Source organism: Lissotriton helveticus, chromosome 8 (assembly GCF_964261635.1).
Source record: "Lissotriton helveticus chromosome 8, aLisHel1.1, whole genome shotgun sequence".
NCBI classification, from domain to species: domain Eukaryota; kingdom Metazoa; phylum Chordata; class Amphibia; order Caudata; family Salamandridae; genus Lissotriton; species Lissotriton helveticus.
Genome location: NC_136069.1, coordinates 1423217875 through 1423232719, shown reverse-complemented (window position 1 = coordinate 1423232719; position 14845 = coordinate 1423217875).

Here is a 14845-nt window from a genome sequence, read left to right as displayed (position 1 = left end):
CCGACTTCCTGGAGCCCTGGCTGGGATCCGGGGGCGCGAATGGCACCTCATCGGGACTTCCAGGGAAGTCCGGCCGTCTGGTCGCCCCATAGGAAAGCATTGCGGGCGACCAGATGGCCGAGGGGAGAGGGTCGACCAGATGCCCGGGACTGAAAGGACTCCCCATCTGCCCGTCCCGAGGCCTTCCCTTGCGGTCGGGCTCCTGCCTGCCCACGCAGGGCTCCAGGCCACAGCCCATCTGGTCCCCGGCAGGGGACCGCAGCCCTGGGAGGGTATCCGGGCATACCCTTGCCCCTAGTAATCTGGAGAAAAACAACCATCAGCAAGGGCCCGAGAGGCAGAAGCGTCCCCGGCCCCCTGGGGGCCCCTGGCGGGCGGGGCCCCGGGACGCCTTCCCCCTCTCAGCATGGCCGGACCTCACGGAGGTCTGTGCCTGATCAAACTCGGAGAAAAAGGACCATCAGAAAAGGGGCTGAGAGGCAGGAGCATCCCCGGGCACCTGGGGGCCCCTGGCGGTCGGGCCCCGGGATGCCTTCCCCCTCTCAGCATGGCCAGACCTTATGGAAGTCTGCCTGATCAAACTCTGAGAAAAACGACCATCGAACTCGGAGAAAAACAACCATCGGCAAGGGGCTGAGAGGCAGAAGCGTCCCCGGGCCCCTGGGGGCCCCTGGCGGGTGGGCCCCGGGATGCCTTCCCCCTCTCAGCATGGCCGGACCTTACGGAGGTCTGTGCCTGATCAAACTCGGAGAAAAAGGACCATCAGCAAAGGGGCTGAGAGGCAGGAGCGTCCCCGGGCCCCTGGGTGCCCCTGGCGGTCGGGCCCCGGGATGCCTTCCCCCTCTCAGCATGGCCAGACCTTATGGAAGTCTGCCTGATCAAACTCGGAGAAAAACGACCATCGAACTCGGAGAAAAACAACCATCGGCAAGGGGCCGAGAGGCAGAAGCGTCCCCGGGCCCCTGGGGGTCCCTGGCGGGCGGGCCCCGGGACGCCTTCCCCCTCTCAGCATGGCCGGACCTCACGGAGGTCTGTGCCTGATCAAACTCGGAGAAAAAGGACCATCAGCAAAGGGGCTGAGAGGCAGGAGCGTCCCCGGGCCCCTGGGGGCCCCTGGCGGTCGGGCCCCGGGATGCCTTCCCCCTCTCAGCATGGCCAGACCTTATGGAAGTCTGCCTGATCAAACTCTGAGAAAAACGACCATCGAACTCGGAGAAAAACAACCATCGGCAAGGGGCCGAGAGGCAGAAGTGTCCCCGGGCCCCTGGGGGCCCCTGGCGGTCGGGCCCCGGGACGCCTTCCCCTCTCAGCATGGCCGGACCTCACGGAGGTCTGTGCCTGATCAAACTCGGAGGTCTGTGCCTGATCAAACTCGGAGAAAAAGGACCATCAGCAAGGGGCTGAGAGGCAGGAGCATCCCCGGGCCCCTGGGGGCCCCTGGCGGTCGGGCCCCGGGATGCCTTCCCCCTCTCAGCATGGCCAGACCTTATGGAAGTCTGCCTGATCAAACTCGGAGAAAAATGACCATCGAACTCGGAGAAAAACAACCATCGGCAAGGGGCCGAGAGGCAGAAGCGTCCCCGGGCCCCTCGGGGCCCCTGGCGGGCAGGCCCCGGGACGCCTTCCCCCTCTCAGCATGGACGGACCTCACGGAGGTCTGTGCCTGATCAAACTCGGAGAAAAAGGACCATCAGCAAGGGGCTGAGAGGCAGGAGCATCCCCGGGCCCCTGGGGGCCCCTGGCGGTCGGGCCCCGGGATGCCTTCCCCCCTCTCAGCATGGCCAGACCTTATGGAAGTCTGCCTGATCAAACTCGGAGGAAAACGACCATCGAACTCGGAGGAAAACAACCATCGGCAAGGGGCCGAGAGGCAGAAGCGTCCCCGGGCCCCTGGGGGGCCCCTGGCAGGCGGGCCCCGGGACACCTTCCCCCTCTCAGCATGGAGGTCTGTGCCTGATCAAACTCGGAGAAAAAGGACCATCAGCAAGGGGCTGAGAGGCAGGAGCATCCCCGGGCCCCTGGGGCCCCTGGCGGTCGGGCCCCGGGATGCCTTCCCCCTCTCAGCATGGCCAGACCTTATGGAAGTCTGCCTGATCAAACTCGGAGAAAATCAACCATCGAACTCGGAGAAAAACAACCATCGGCAAGGGGCCGAGAGGCAGAAGCGTCCCTGGGCCCCTGGGGGGCCCTGGCGGGCGGGCACCGAACGCCTTCCCCCTTTCAGCATGGCCGGACCTCACGGAGGTCTGTGCCTGATCAAAATCGGAGGTCTGTGCCTGATCAAACTCGGAGAAAAAGGACCATCAGCAAGGGGCTGAGAGGCAGGAGCGTCCCCGGGCCCCAGGGGGCCACTGGCAGGCGGGCCCCGGGACACCATCCCCCTCAAACTCGGAGGAAAAGGACCATCGGCAAGGGGCTGAAAGGCAGGAGTGTCCCCAGGACCCTGGGGGCCCCGGCGGGCAGGCCCCAGGGCTGCCTTCCCCTGATTCAGAATCTCTGGAGGTCTGACTGACCCTCTCCCTAGTAATCCGGAGGAACATTACCCCCCTTTCTTTTAATCCGTGCACCCGAGGGGACATAGGGGACCCAAGGCACGAACGAGCCCGACCTCCTGGAGCCCTGGCTGGGATCCGGGAGGCTAATGGCACCTCATCGGGACTTCCAGGGAAGTTCGGTCATCTGGTCGCCCTATAGGAAAGCATGGCAGGCGACCAGATGGCCGAGGGGATCCGATGGCCAGGCACGAAAGAGGACACCCTGTGCCCCAACGAAGGAGTCAGCGGGCTCCGCGGCATGGCCGACCGGAGGCCCAGGGCCCCAGCTGGGCCCCAGCCATGGAGGCTCCCAGGGGCCCCGACAGGCCCTCCGACCCGGGGCCCCCAGGCACTTTGACAAGCAGGGGAGGCCTGCCCGGGCACAACGGAACCCCGACCCAGGCCCTTGGCAGTGCAGCAGGCCGGGGGACAGGGCCCAGGGCCCGAGCACCCGACTCGGGGCCCGCCGTGGCCCTTGGATCCAGCCGGGGCTCCCAGGCCTGGAGGCGCAGGGGAAGCCTTCCCGGGCCTGCCGGACACCGTCCCGGGCACCCTGCCGCGCGGCAGGACCCAGGACAGAGCCCCGGGTGGGGAGGCCACAGTCCCCGGGGCCCTCAGGGGCCCCGGACTGAGCTCCTGAACCCGGTCAAGCACGGGGAGGCTCCCCGGGCACCACGGAACCCCGTCCCGGGCTTTTGGCAGTGCGGCAGGCCGGGGGACAGGGCCAAGGGCCCTAGCACCCGACCCGGGGCCCGGCGCGGCCACTGGACCCAGCCGTGGCTCCCAGGTCCCGGGGGCGCAGGGGAAGCCTTCCCCGGGCCCTCTGCACCCCGTCCCAGGCACCCGGCCACGCTGCAGTCCCAGGGACGGACCCAGGTCTGGGGCGGCATCCTGGCCCGCCTAGCTGCCGGCTGATGACCGCTAGGCCGACAAGGGTCCCAGAGGACCTTGTCCCTAGTAATCTGGAGGAAGGCTACCCCTATTTCTGGGAACAAGTGCGCACCGCAAGGCTCGGGGGACCCTAGGCGCGAACGTGCCTGACCTCCTGGAGCCCTGGCTGGGATCTGGGAGGCGAATGGCACCTCATCGGGACTTCCAGGGGAACCCGTCCATCTGGTCGCCCCATAGGAAAGCATTGGGCGAGACCAGATGGCCGAGGCGAGAGGGGCAACCAGATGACCGGGACCGAAATGACACCAGTCTGCCTGCCTGCCCCGAGCCTCCGCGGGAGGGTTCCCGTCGGCCCTTCCAGGGCTGCAGGGCTGCAGGGCTCCAGGGCTCCAGGGCTCCAGGGCTCCAGGGCTGCAGAGCACCAGGACTTCAGGGCTCGGGAGCTGCGGGGCTCCGGGGTTGCAGGGTTGCTGGGCCCAGTACCCATGAAGCCCTTCCCGGGTACTTTCCCACGCCGCTGGCCGGAGGAGGGAGCCCTGGACGCCTGGGAGGTGTTGCCCAGGAACACAGCCCATCTGGTCCCCGGGAAGGGATCCGCCAGCCCAAGATGGGTCACAGAGTACCTTGTCCCTAGTAATCCGGAGGAAGGCTACCCCTCTTTCTGGGAACAAGTGCGCACCGCAAGGCTCGGGGGACCCTAGGCGCGAACGTGCCCGACCTCCTGGAGCCCTGGCTGGGATCTGGGAGGCGAATGGCACCTCATCGGGACTTCCAGGGAAGCCCGGCCATCTGGTTGCCCCGTAGGAAAGCATGGCGGACGACCAGATGGCCGAGGGGAGAGGGGCGACCAGATGGCCGGGACCAAAATGATGCCAATCTGCCTGCCCCGAGCCTCCGCGGGAGGGCTCCGGGGGCTGCAGGGCTCCAGGGCTCCTGGGCTCCAGGGCTCCAGGCCTCCAGGGCTCCAGGGCTCCAGGGCTCCAGGGCTCCAGGGCTCCAGGGCTCCAGGGAACCAGGGCTCGGGGGCTGCAGGACTCCAGGACTCCAGGGCTCGGGGGCTGCAGGGCTCCGGGGTTGCAGGGCCCAGGACCCATGGAGCCCTTCCGGGGTACTTTCCCACGCCGCGGGCCGGAGGAGGGAGCCCCGGACGCCTGGGAGGTGTTGCCCGGGAACACAGCCCATCTGGTCCCTGGCAGGGCACCGCTATCCTGGGAGGGTGTACGGGCATACCATTGTCCCTAGTAATCCAGAGGAAAATTACCCCCCTTTCTTGTAATCTGTGCACTAAAGGTGACAGAGGGGACCCAGGGTGCAAACGTGCCCTACCTCCTGGAGCCCTGCCTGGGATCCGGGAGGCAAATGGCACCTCATCGGGACTTCCAGGGAAGCCCGGCCATCTGGTCGCCCTATAGGAAAGCATTGGTCGCGACCAGATGGCCGAGGCGAGAGGGGCGACCAGATGGCCAGGACCGAAATGACGCCAATCTGCCGGCTCTGAGCCTCTGCGTGGGGGCTCCAGCCTGCCCTAGCAGGGCTCCGGGCATGCAGGGCTCGGGGGCTCCGGGACTGCAGGGCTCCGGGGCTGCAGGGCTCTGGGGCTCCGGGGCTCCAGGGCTCGGGGACTGCAGGGCTCGGGCTGCAGGGCTCCGGGGCTCCGTGGCTGCAGGGCTCCCGGGCTCCAACCAGGCCGGGGAGATCAGGGAGTCTGCGCAGGCACGAGGGACCCCTGTCCAGGGCACACGGACCCCCAGGACACGCCCCCGTTTTCCACATATTTTTTTTTTTTCACTACGCGTAGTGTGCGTAGTGGCACTACGCCCAGCCCTACACATAATGCACCACAGAAATTAGGAAGAGAGGAATGCCTTTCAAAACAAAGTTGTGCTTGAATGCATGTGTGCAAGAAATTACATGTGTCCAGTCATTTTTCAGCATTACTGATAGACATATCACCATTGATAATGGAAAGCTACCATAAGTCACAAATACTGTCTGTATCAAAAGTGAATGCTAATCTAAGTTAGATGAAGGGGCCCAGTGTCCAGAAAGCCTAAATATCACTCTTGAAACGTTTTGTGTGAGCAATACATTGCTTACACTTGCTAGCTTGCATGCAGCGCATGTGAAAAGCTATGACGCAATAAAGACATTCCACACAACTTTATCTAAACAGTGATAATGTCAACCCACAAATAAATTAGTAATCTTATATTGCACAAATACATACCCATGAGTGTCTCAAGGCGCTAAGTGGGGGGTTGTGGTGAGACTGTGGTTCAGTCGAAGATTCAAGTCTTGGGGTCCTTCCTGAATTGCAGCAGCAATTGTGAATGCCTGAGGTACAGAGGCAAGGAGTTCCTGTTCTTTGCTTCTTCCTAACACCCTCAAACAACGGATGGGAGTGGATAGCCTGGTGCTGAAATGCTTCACATCATTTTTACACAATGCTATCTACAAATAAAAATAAACAACATAACTTCAGATACCTCTACTATAACCAGTGGTGCTCCCCAGGGCTCAGTCCTTTCACCTACTCTCTTCAATATCTACATGGAGCCCCACACTCCCATAATCAACCAAGCAAACATCCCCTTCCATCTCTATGCAGACAACATCCAGCTCTACCTGGAAATCTTCTCCCCAGAAGACATACACCGTGTAAATGATACTCTAACAAAAATCCCAAACTGGCTATCACACAGTCACTTAAAACTCAATAAAGAAAAGACGGAAATTCTTCTGCTCTCAAATGACGGACAAACCCCCCCAGGTCCAAGAATAGATAAAGCTTGTCAACTCTCTAAACTGCAACCTATAACTGGCTTGCTTTGCAAAATCACTAGGAGTCATACTGGACCCTAACCCGAACATGAGCTCACGCATTAAGACTTCTGCAAGGTTTGCCCTCTATAAATTAAAACTGCTTAACAAAATCAAGCCCTTCCTCCCTCCTAATGATCTCAAGACAGCAAACCAAGTGTTGGCTTACTTCAAAGTAGACTACTGGAATCCTACCCTCACAGGCACAACGAAAACCCACCTAGCCCCCCTGAGAACAACACTAAAAGCAGCAGCAAGGATGGTCACCAGAGCCAAAAGGCACAATCACATCTCCCCCTCTCTGAAAGATGTCAAGTGGCTCCCAATTGAAGTTCTTTGCCACTTCAAAACTGCCTGTCTCACCCACAAAGCTCTTCACACTGTTAAACCATCCTACCTGGCAGCCAAACTCATTAAGGCAAGCCAGGCAAGAAACATCTGAAGAACCAACAACCTACTTCTTATACCCCCAAAGAAACTTAAACAAAAATCCTTGACTCGCTCGTTCTCAGGCAATGCCCCCAAAATCCGGAGCTCCCTACCAGCAGATCTCAGAACCAACCCCTTCTTCATGACCTTTAAGATAAAACTAAAGGATCTCATCCTCGCTCGGCAAGTTTAACCCTCTGTTGTTTAATGAATGGATTTGAACAAACCCCCTCCCCCAAAAAAGGCCAATGGCCAGTCCATTAATTGTCAATGTGTTACTGCCCAAGGTTGTGCCAAAACACTTGCCCGTACTGACACTGCCAGGGAAATCTCCCCAGGAAGGTGTATCTAGTGGCAGTTCAGGCATGTCAATGATGTTATTTGGGAGGACTGGGATCAGTATTGGGAGGGGTTGGCTTGACTTTGGAAGGGGGTAGTGACTGTGGCAGACGAAAGGGCATTCTCAAACATAAGCTTTTCTTGGGAGCCTCGGGAGGTTGGATGACAATGGTTGGGCTTTTGGAGGTAAAAGGAATGTCAGTGAGTGTTTTGGGGGGTGTTGTGGGTGCTGGTGTGCGTGGATCTGATGTATGTTGTGTCTGTGTTGTAGATGTCTTTGGATTGGGCAAGATCTTTTTGTTTGCATGTTTTTTTGGGTGTTTGCTGCATATATGCTGTGTATGTTGTGTGTCTGGGCTGTCTTGGTGCAGGGTCTGTGGCTATGTTTGTGGTGGGGCTGGTGAGGGTGGTGCATGTGTGTTGCGTGGTTGCATGCCTAGACTTGTTGCTGTGTTTTGGTGTGTGTGTTCTGCATGTAGGTGTTGTTGCTGCTGCATGCTTTCATCTGTGCTTGCTGTGAACGAGCCTGGGTAAAGGAAATAGGTATGGGGAAGAGTCAGGAGGTGGAGTGGAAAGTCCTGATGGGTGAAAGGCTGCCGTCAGTGAATAGGTCAGAGCCTGCACCACACTCGGTAGGCCAGACATACTACTGTGAATGCCTTCCAGATAGTCCATTCTATGTCATCTGGCTGTACTACCCCTGGATGGAATTCAGCAGTGAAGTCTGCCTAACAGAAATCTAAGTGCAGCTGCGGGGAGAGGGGCAGGGAGTGAGGTACTCGGAGAAAAGGAGACACTGCACTGTTTCCAGGAGCAGAGTCGGACAACTTGGTGGGGAGCAGCAGGGAGGGTGGAGATGGAATGGGGGTGGCGGACAAGGATGTTGTGGACACGGGTCCTGTGGGATCTGCCACCACCAGGAATTTGCCACTGGAGGTCGACTCAAGTATCTGATGATGTTGAATCAGGTGCCTCCATGGAACCCCCCCACCCTCTCGGCCACTGCCTCCATCTGTGTCAGTACCCCGATTGGGGAAATGTGGTCAGGTGCATCCCCAACATTGTCGGCACAGTCTCCTCTGCTTGCCTCGGTTGATGCTGAAAAGGCAGTTGAAATAGGTGTAAGACACCTACATAAACTCAATGTACAAACAGCTCTTAACAGTGACAATATCAAAGGTGCACAGATCACTCTACAGACAAGGTTTCCTAAAACTTGCATGTCAGAAATTGCACATATATCTATAGTACCAGTGTCAGGTCCCCAGCCTACAGGTCCAATAAAAAGAAGCCAGTTCTGAATAACTCTAAAGGAATGGTAATAGCTGTTTTATCTAAGTTGTGGAAGCAGCATTGGGCGCAGGGCAGACAGCAATATGGCAGGAAGCTGCCCCGAAAAGGAGAACAGGTTAGCGCTCTAGTCTGCCAGAAGGATTCGAATGATATCGGTGAGGCGCGCGGAGAACTGCGCACTTCACCTGATCATCGAGAGGAGTAGGAGATGTATCTGCGCGTCGCGTTTAGTCAGGGAATAATTACGCGTCGCGAGTTTTTTCAGAGTGACAGAAGATTTGCGTATCAACTATTTTCAAGTAAGACGGGTCCAGATTATAGAATAATAATTACATGACTCAAGTCAGCTAAGCAAAAAGACGCTATCCTTCTTTTTCATGTGAATAGTATATTTTGAGGCATGAGAGAAATACCTTGAGCGCAGTGAATTTAGTAAGTAGTGGTGTAATTTCCTGGTATTCATAGAAGTACATCTAAGAGGCAACTAGAACCAACAACTGTAGTTTAAAAAGACAAGAGTGAGGTACGAGATAAAGACTGAATAGAATATAAGCGCAACGAGCAAGTGTATATGAGAAATTTCGAGTAGTGAAGCAACTACAGAGAATAATACATACTTTTAAGGTGAAGCAAGAAGATTACTTACCAATCAGTTGTTCGCTGTCCTGTAGGTGAGCCCCTAGGAATAAAAGAGAGATAAAGAAGTTAAAAAGATAGAGACATAATAAAACACAGTACATTTCATTACAGTGATTACAACTCAGAACAGAAGAACAACAGAATAGAAGAGAGGAACAGGCACACAGCTCTTTGGGTAGGTTAATAGTTGACTAGAGAATCAATAGTGTAAGTTAAGAAGGCGCAGGGAGAGTTATATGTGATTTTATTTTACAGCATCGTCAAGTCAACAGAGCAGAACTTAAGTAGTCATAAGAAAAAGACGAAAAGAAGAAAGAAGACTACAATTGTGTGCATTCTCTTCTCTGTCCAATTCCCCTTTCCCCGTTGGGGCTCTTCTGGCTACGCATTCAAAATTGTGCGTGGCTGGGGAGTTCTGAGGTGGAATTGGGAGCTTGCGTCGTTCTGCTCCTGTGTCACTGACCAGCACAGAGAAAGACTGGTTCTGACAGAGTGAAGTGCCCACGATATAGAGGCACCTGAGCAGAATGGCGGAAGGTTTGGATTTGAAGAAGTTAGGAAATATTTTAGATGAAATACAAAACGAACTAATAGCGGTTAGAGCGGAGAATAGGGAACTAAAGAAAGACACCACAGAGTTGGCACATAGAATAGGGAATTTAGTTTCAGGAGAAGGGTTCAAAATATCTTCCCCAGTGTTGGGTGCATTTGAGGAGTCAACGCCATCTCAGTCAAAGGTAAACACACAAGTAATACATTCCTTGTCCCCTGTGATTCCTCTGGCCCCCCCTGAACGTTTTAGTGGAGACCCTCAAAAGGCACAAGTCTTTTTAACTCAATGCTCTCTGCACTTTATGTGTAGACCTGCACTGTTTCCTGATGCGCAGTCTCGAGTAGCATTCATATTATCCTATTTAAGTGGAGATGCCGCAGCCTGGTCAATGCCCTTGGTCACCAGAAGCGATCCTGTGTTATTCAATTTAGAAGACTTCAAGAAATAATTTATGCGGATATTTGATCGACGAAAAGTGTCTCAAGCTACTGACAATGAGCTTTTAGAGATTCGACAAGGAAATAGAGAATTAGTAGCATATTTGGCTCAATTCAACAAACTGGTGTTAGAAACTGAATGGCCAGAGAACAAACAAGCAGCAGTATTTTATCGGGGGTTAAAAGACGAACTTAAAGACGCCTTAGCACAAGTTCCCAATCGTCCCACTGACATCTCCGCCTTGGTGGATCTTGTGTTGGAGATAGATTTTCGTCAGAGCGAGAGAAGAGGTGAGAAGAAGCGAGATTATAGACCCAGTGTACCATGTTTTGATAGAGCCAGATATGAACCTCACAAGGAACATGATTCTAATCGCGGAGTGGAACCTATGCAAATAGGAACGATACGAGGGCCTCTTACAAAAGAAGAGAAGGAAAAGAGGTGGAATAATAAACTGTGTCTCTATTGTGGAGGTAGTGGACATTTTGTTTGAGATTGCCCTAAAAAACCCAAGACTTCGCTGGCGGAAAACGCCATGCGCCACCAGTAGTTGGGGTTGGACTGGTGGTTGCAGAAACAAATTCGGCTCCAAAAAATCACGCATTGTCAAATACCTTACAATCTGCCTCCCCACATTTGGTAATATCTGTAACCCTGAGTAATCGAAATTACAGAAGAGAACAGATTGCCATAATGATAGACTCCAGGGCAACGGGCAACTTTTGCGATCTACGTTTTGCTGAGAAGATAGGATTACAAGCAATCCGGAAAGAAAAAAGTGAGTCAGTCAGGACTGTAGATGGTACAAATCTGTCTTCAGGCCCAATTGTCAGTCACACTGAGTTAGTACATTTAGAAACTGCAGAAGGACATTGTGAACATTTGCAGTTTAATCTAATAGATGCCCCGCAAATTCAGTTGATCTTAGGTTTGCCTTGGCTCACGGAGCATAACCCAACCATAGATTGGGCAGCAAGAACAATAACTATGAATTCGATTTATTGCAGAGAAAACAGTTTCAAGGATGGAGAAAACAAGGGTGGTCTATCACCAGCCTATCATTTAAGCAAAAATGAAAATTCAGTGTGCGTGATTGACACGGTGACTCTGCCTGAAAAGTACCAAGAATTCCAGGATGTCTTTAATGAAGCAGAAGCAAAGAAATTACCACCTCACAGAGAGTATGACTGTAAGATAGATTTGGAACCTGGAGTAAATTTACCCTGCAGCAGAATTTATGCCCTAACCGAACAAGAGGATAAACATTTGAAGAGTTATCTGGAAGAATACTTGGAGAACGGTTTCATTCGACCTTCTCAGTCCCCAGTTTCATCCCCTTTATTTTTTATTCCAAAAAAGAATGGGGAATTACGCACGTGCATTGACTATAGGGCTATAAATCGGATAACAGTCAAGAATCGATACCCATTACCCTTGATCTCGACTCTCCTAGACCAAGTAAAAGAAGCCAAAATCTACACTAAACTAGATTTGCGAGGAGCATACCATCTAGTCCGGATTAGAGAGGGAGACGAATGGAAGACGGCATTTAGAACAAGACAAGGTTTATTTGAATACCAAGTGATGCCATATGGGCTATGCAATGCTCCTGCAGCCTTTCAACATTTTATAAACGATGTTTTGAAGGATTGTATTGATCAGATCGCGATAGTATATATCGATGATATGTTGATCTACTCAACCGAAGTGGAAACTCATGAGAGTCACGTCAAAAAGGTGTTACAAAGACTTCGTGAGAATGGGTTATTTGTCAAATTGGATAAGTGCTCATTTGATGTGACCTCAGTAGAGTTTCTGGGGTTTGTGCTTGCTCCTGGGGGAATTACCATGGACAACAATAAGATAAAAGCGGTGATTGAGTGGAAATCCCCAACTTCCGTAAAAGAAATCCAAAGTTTCATCGGATTTGCCAACTTCTATAGAAGATTTATTCAGGATTTCTCCAAGAAGCTGATTCCAATCACTCGCCTATTGAAAAAAGGAGTACCTTTCCAGTGGAGCACTGAAGCGGAGGCCGCTTTTGCACAATTGAAGAAGGATTTCACCACAGCTCCGATTCTGTTGCATCCAGATCCAGCAGAACCATTGTTCGTAGAAACAGATGCTTCCAATTTCGCCTTGGGAGGAGTGTTATCGCAGAGACACAAGACTACAGGCCAACTGCATCCAGTGGCATTTCGTTCTAGGAAGCTAACACCTCCAGAAATCAATTATACAATCACGGAGAAAGAACTGTTGGCCATAAAGGACGCCTTCAAGGAGTGGAGACATTATCTGATGGGGGCTCGACATATCGTAACTGTTTACACTGACCACCGAAATCTAAAATTTCTAAAATCAGCCAGAACCTTAACCCCGAGGCAACTCCGTTGGTCCTTGTATTTCTCTGAATATGACTTTGTCATTACCTATAGACCCGGAACGCAGAACGGAAAGGCAGATGCCCTATCCAGGTTGGAGACAGAAGGAGCTACAGAAAAGATTGTGGACCAGACAATTATTCCAGCAGAAAAGATAATAAATGCAGTATTACAGGAAACCAAAGAGTCTTCGAAGGAATCCGAAAATTTGAAAAAAGAAGAAGAACTGAGAAATTGGTTAAAGGAAGATTCCAAAAGAGAAATACGAGAAGGGTTACCCTATCGCAATGGAGCACTGTACTTACCCACATCAGAGATGCAGTTGAAGGCTTTAAGAGAATGTCATGACAGTATTTTAGCCGGACACAAGGGAATCAATAAGACTAAAGAATTGGTGCGCAGACGTTTCTGGTGGCCAAACATGATCAAGGATATCCATCAATATGTGGCTACTTGTGAGACATGTGCAAGGGGAAAACCAGAAAGAAGACGTCCACAAGGTTTGTTACAACCATTACCCACCCCTCCATTCCCTTGGCATACCGTCACATTAGATCTTATAGTAGATTTACCTTCTAGCTCAGGTTTTGATACCATTCTTGTATGTGTGGATGCTTTTACAAAGATGGCCCATTTTGTACCTTTAAAAGGTGTACCATCTGCCAAGGTTTTAGCAAATGCCTTCAGTCAACATGTAGTTCGAACACACGGAATACCCAAGGTTTTGGTGTATGAGAGAGGTTCCCAGTTTTTGTCTCATTTTTGGAGAGCCTTCACTAAGCGTTTGAATATAGAAAATAGATACTCCACCAGTTTCCACCCAGAATCTGATGGACAAACAGAACGCACCAATCAGGAATTAGAACAGTACTTAAGGATGTGTTTGTTAGAACAGGAAGGGGACTGGCCAGATTATCTATGGGCAGCAGAATTTGCACATATTAATACCACTAATGCATCTACAGGTTACACTCCGTTCTTTTTAAATGCAGGGAGACATCCACAGCATTCTTTAAACTTCCAAGAAATAGATGTTCCTGCAGTATCTGATTTAGTGGAGCAACTGACACTAGTGCATAGTAAGGCCGTTCAAAATTTGACTATGGCTAAAGCTAATTACAAACATTATGCAGATAAAAAGAGAAGGAAAGAACCAGAATTAGTTGAAGGAGATAAGGTCTGGCTAAATACCAAAAATCTCAGGCTGAAAGGAAGTAGAAAGTTTCAACCACGATTTATCGGACCTTACCACACTGAGAAAAAATTAAGTGCATTAAATTACAAGTTACAGTTACCCAAGAGTTTACGAGTTCACCCAGTCTTTCATGTTTCATTGCTAAAAAAGGCCGATCCAGAAGTTAGACTAGGTAAGACCCCAGAGCCAATTCAAACTGAAATTGGAGAAGAGTTTGAAATTCAACAGATTTTAGACTCAAAACTGAAGAAAGGGAAGCTATATTACCTGCTAGATTGGAAAGGTTATGGCCCGGAGGAGAGGTCTTGGGAACCGGAGTTTGAAGTAAATGCCCCACGATTGATTGCAGAGTTTCCCAGAAGATTCCCACACAAGATTCCGAGGGAAAAGAGACCTTTGAGGGGGAGTACTGTCAGGTCCCCAGCCTCCAGGTCCAATAAAAAGAAGCCAGTTCTGAATAACTCTAAAGGAATGGTAATAGCTGTTTTATCTAAGTTGTGGAAGTAGCATTGGGTGCAGGGCAGACAGCAATATGGCGGCAAGATGCCCCGAAAAGGAGAACAGGTTAGCGCTCTAGTCTGCCAGAAGGATTCGAATGATATCGGTGAGGCGCGCGGAGAACTGCGCACTTCACCTGATCATCGAGAGGAGTAGGAGGTGTATCTGCGCGTCGCGTTTAGTCAGGGAATAATTACGCGTCGCGAGTTTTTTCAGAGTGACAGAAGATTTGCGTATCAACTATTTTCAAGTAAGACGGTTCCAGATTATAGAATTATAATTACATGACTCAAGTCAGCTAAGCGAAAAGACGCTAACCTTCTTTTTCATGTGAATAGTATAATTTGAGGCATGAGAGAAATACCTTGAGCGCAGTGAATTTAATAAGTAGTGGTGTAATTTCATGGTATTCATAGAAGTGCATTTAAGAAGCAACTAGAACCAACAACTGTAGTTTAAAAAGACAAGAGTGAGGTACGAGATAAAGACTGAATAGAATATAAGCGCAACGAGCAAGTGTATATGAGAAATTTCGAGTAGTGAAGCAACTACAGAGAATAATACATACTTTTAAGGTGCAGCAAGAAGATTACTTACCAAGCAGTTGTTCGCTGTCCTGTAGGTGAGCCCCTAAGAATAAAAGAAAGATAAAGAAGTTAAAAAGATAGAGACATAATAAAACACAGTACATTTCATTACAGTGATTACAACTCAGAACAGAAGAACAACAGAATAGAAGAGAGGAACAGGCACACAGCTCTTTGGGTAGGTTAATAGTTGACTAGAGAATCAATAGTGTAAGTTAAGAAGGCGCAGGGAGAGTTATATGTGATTT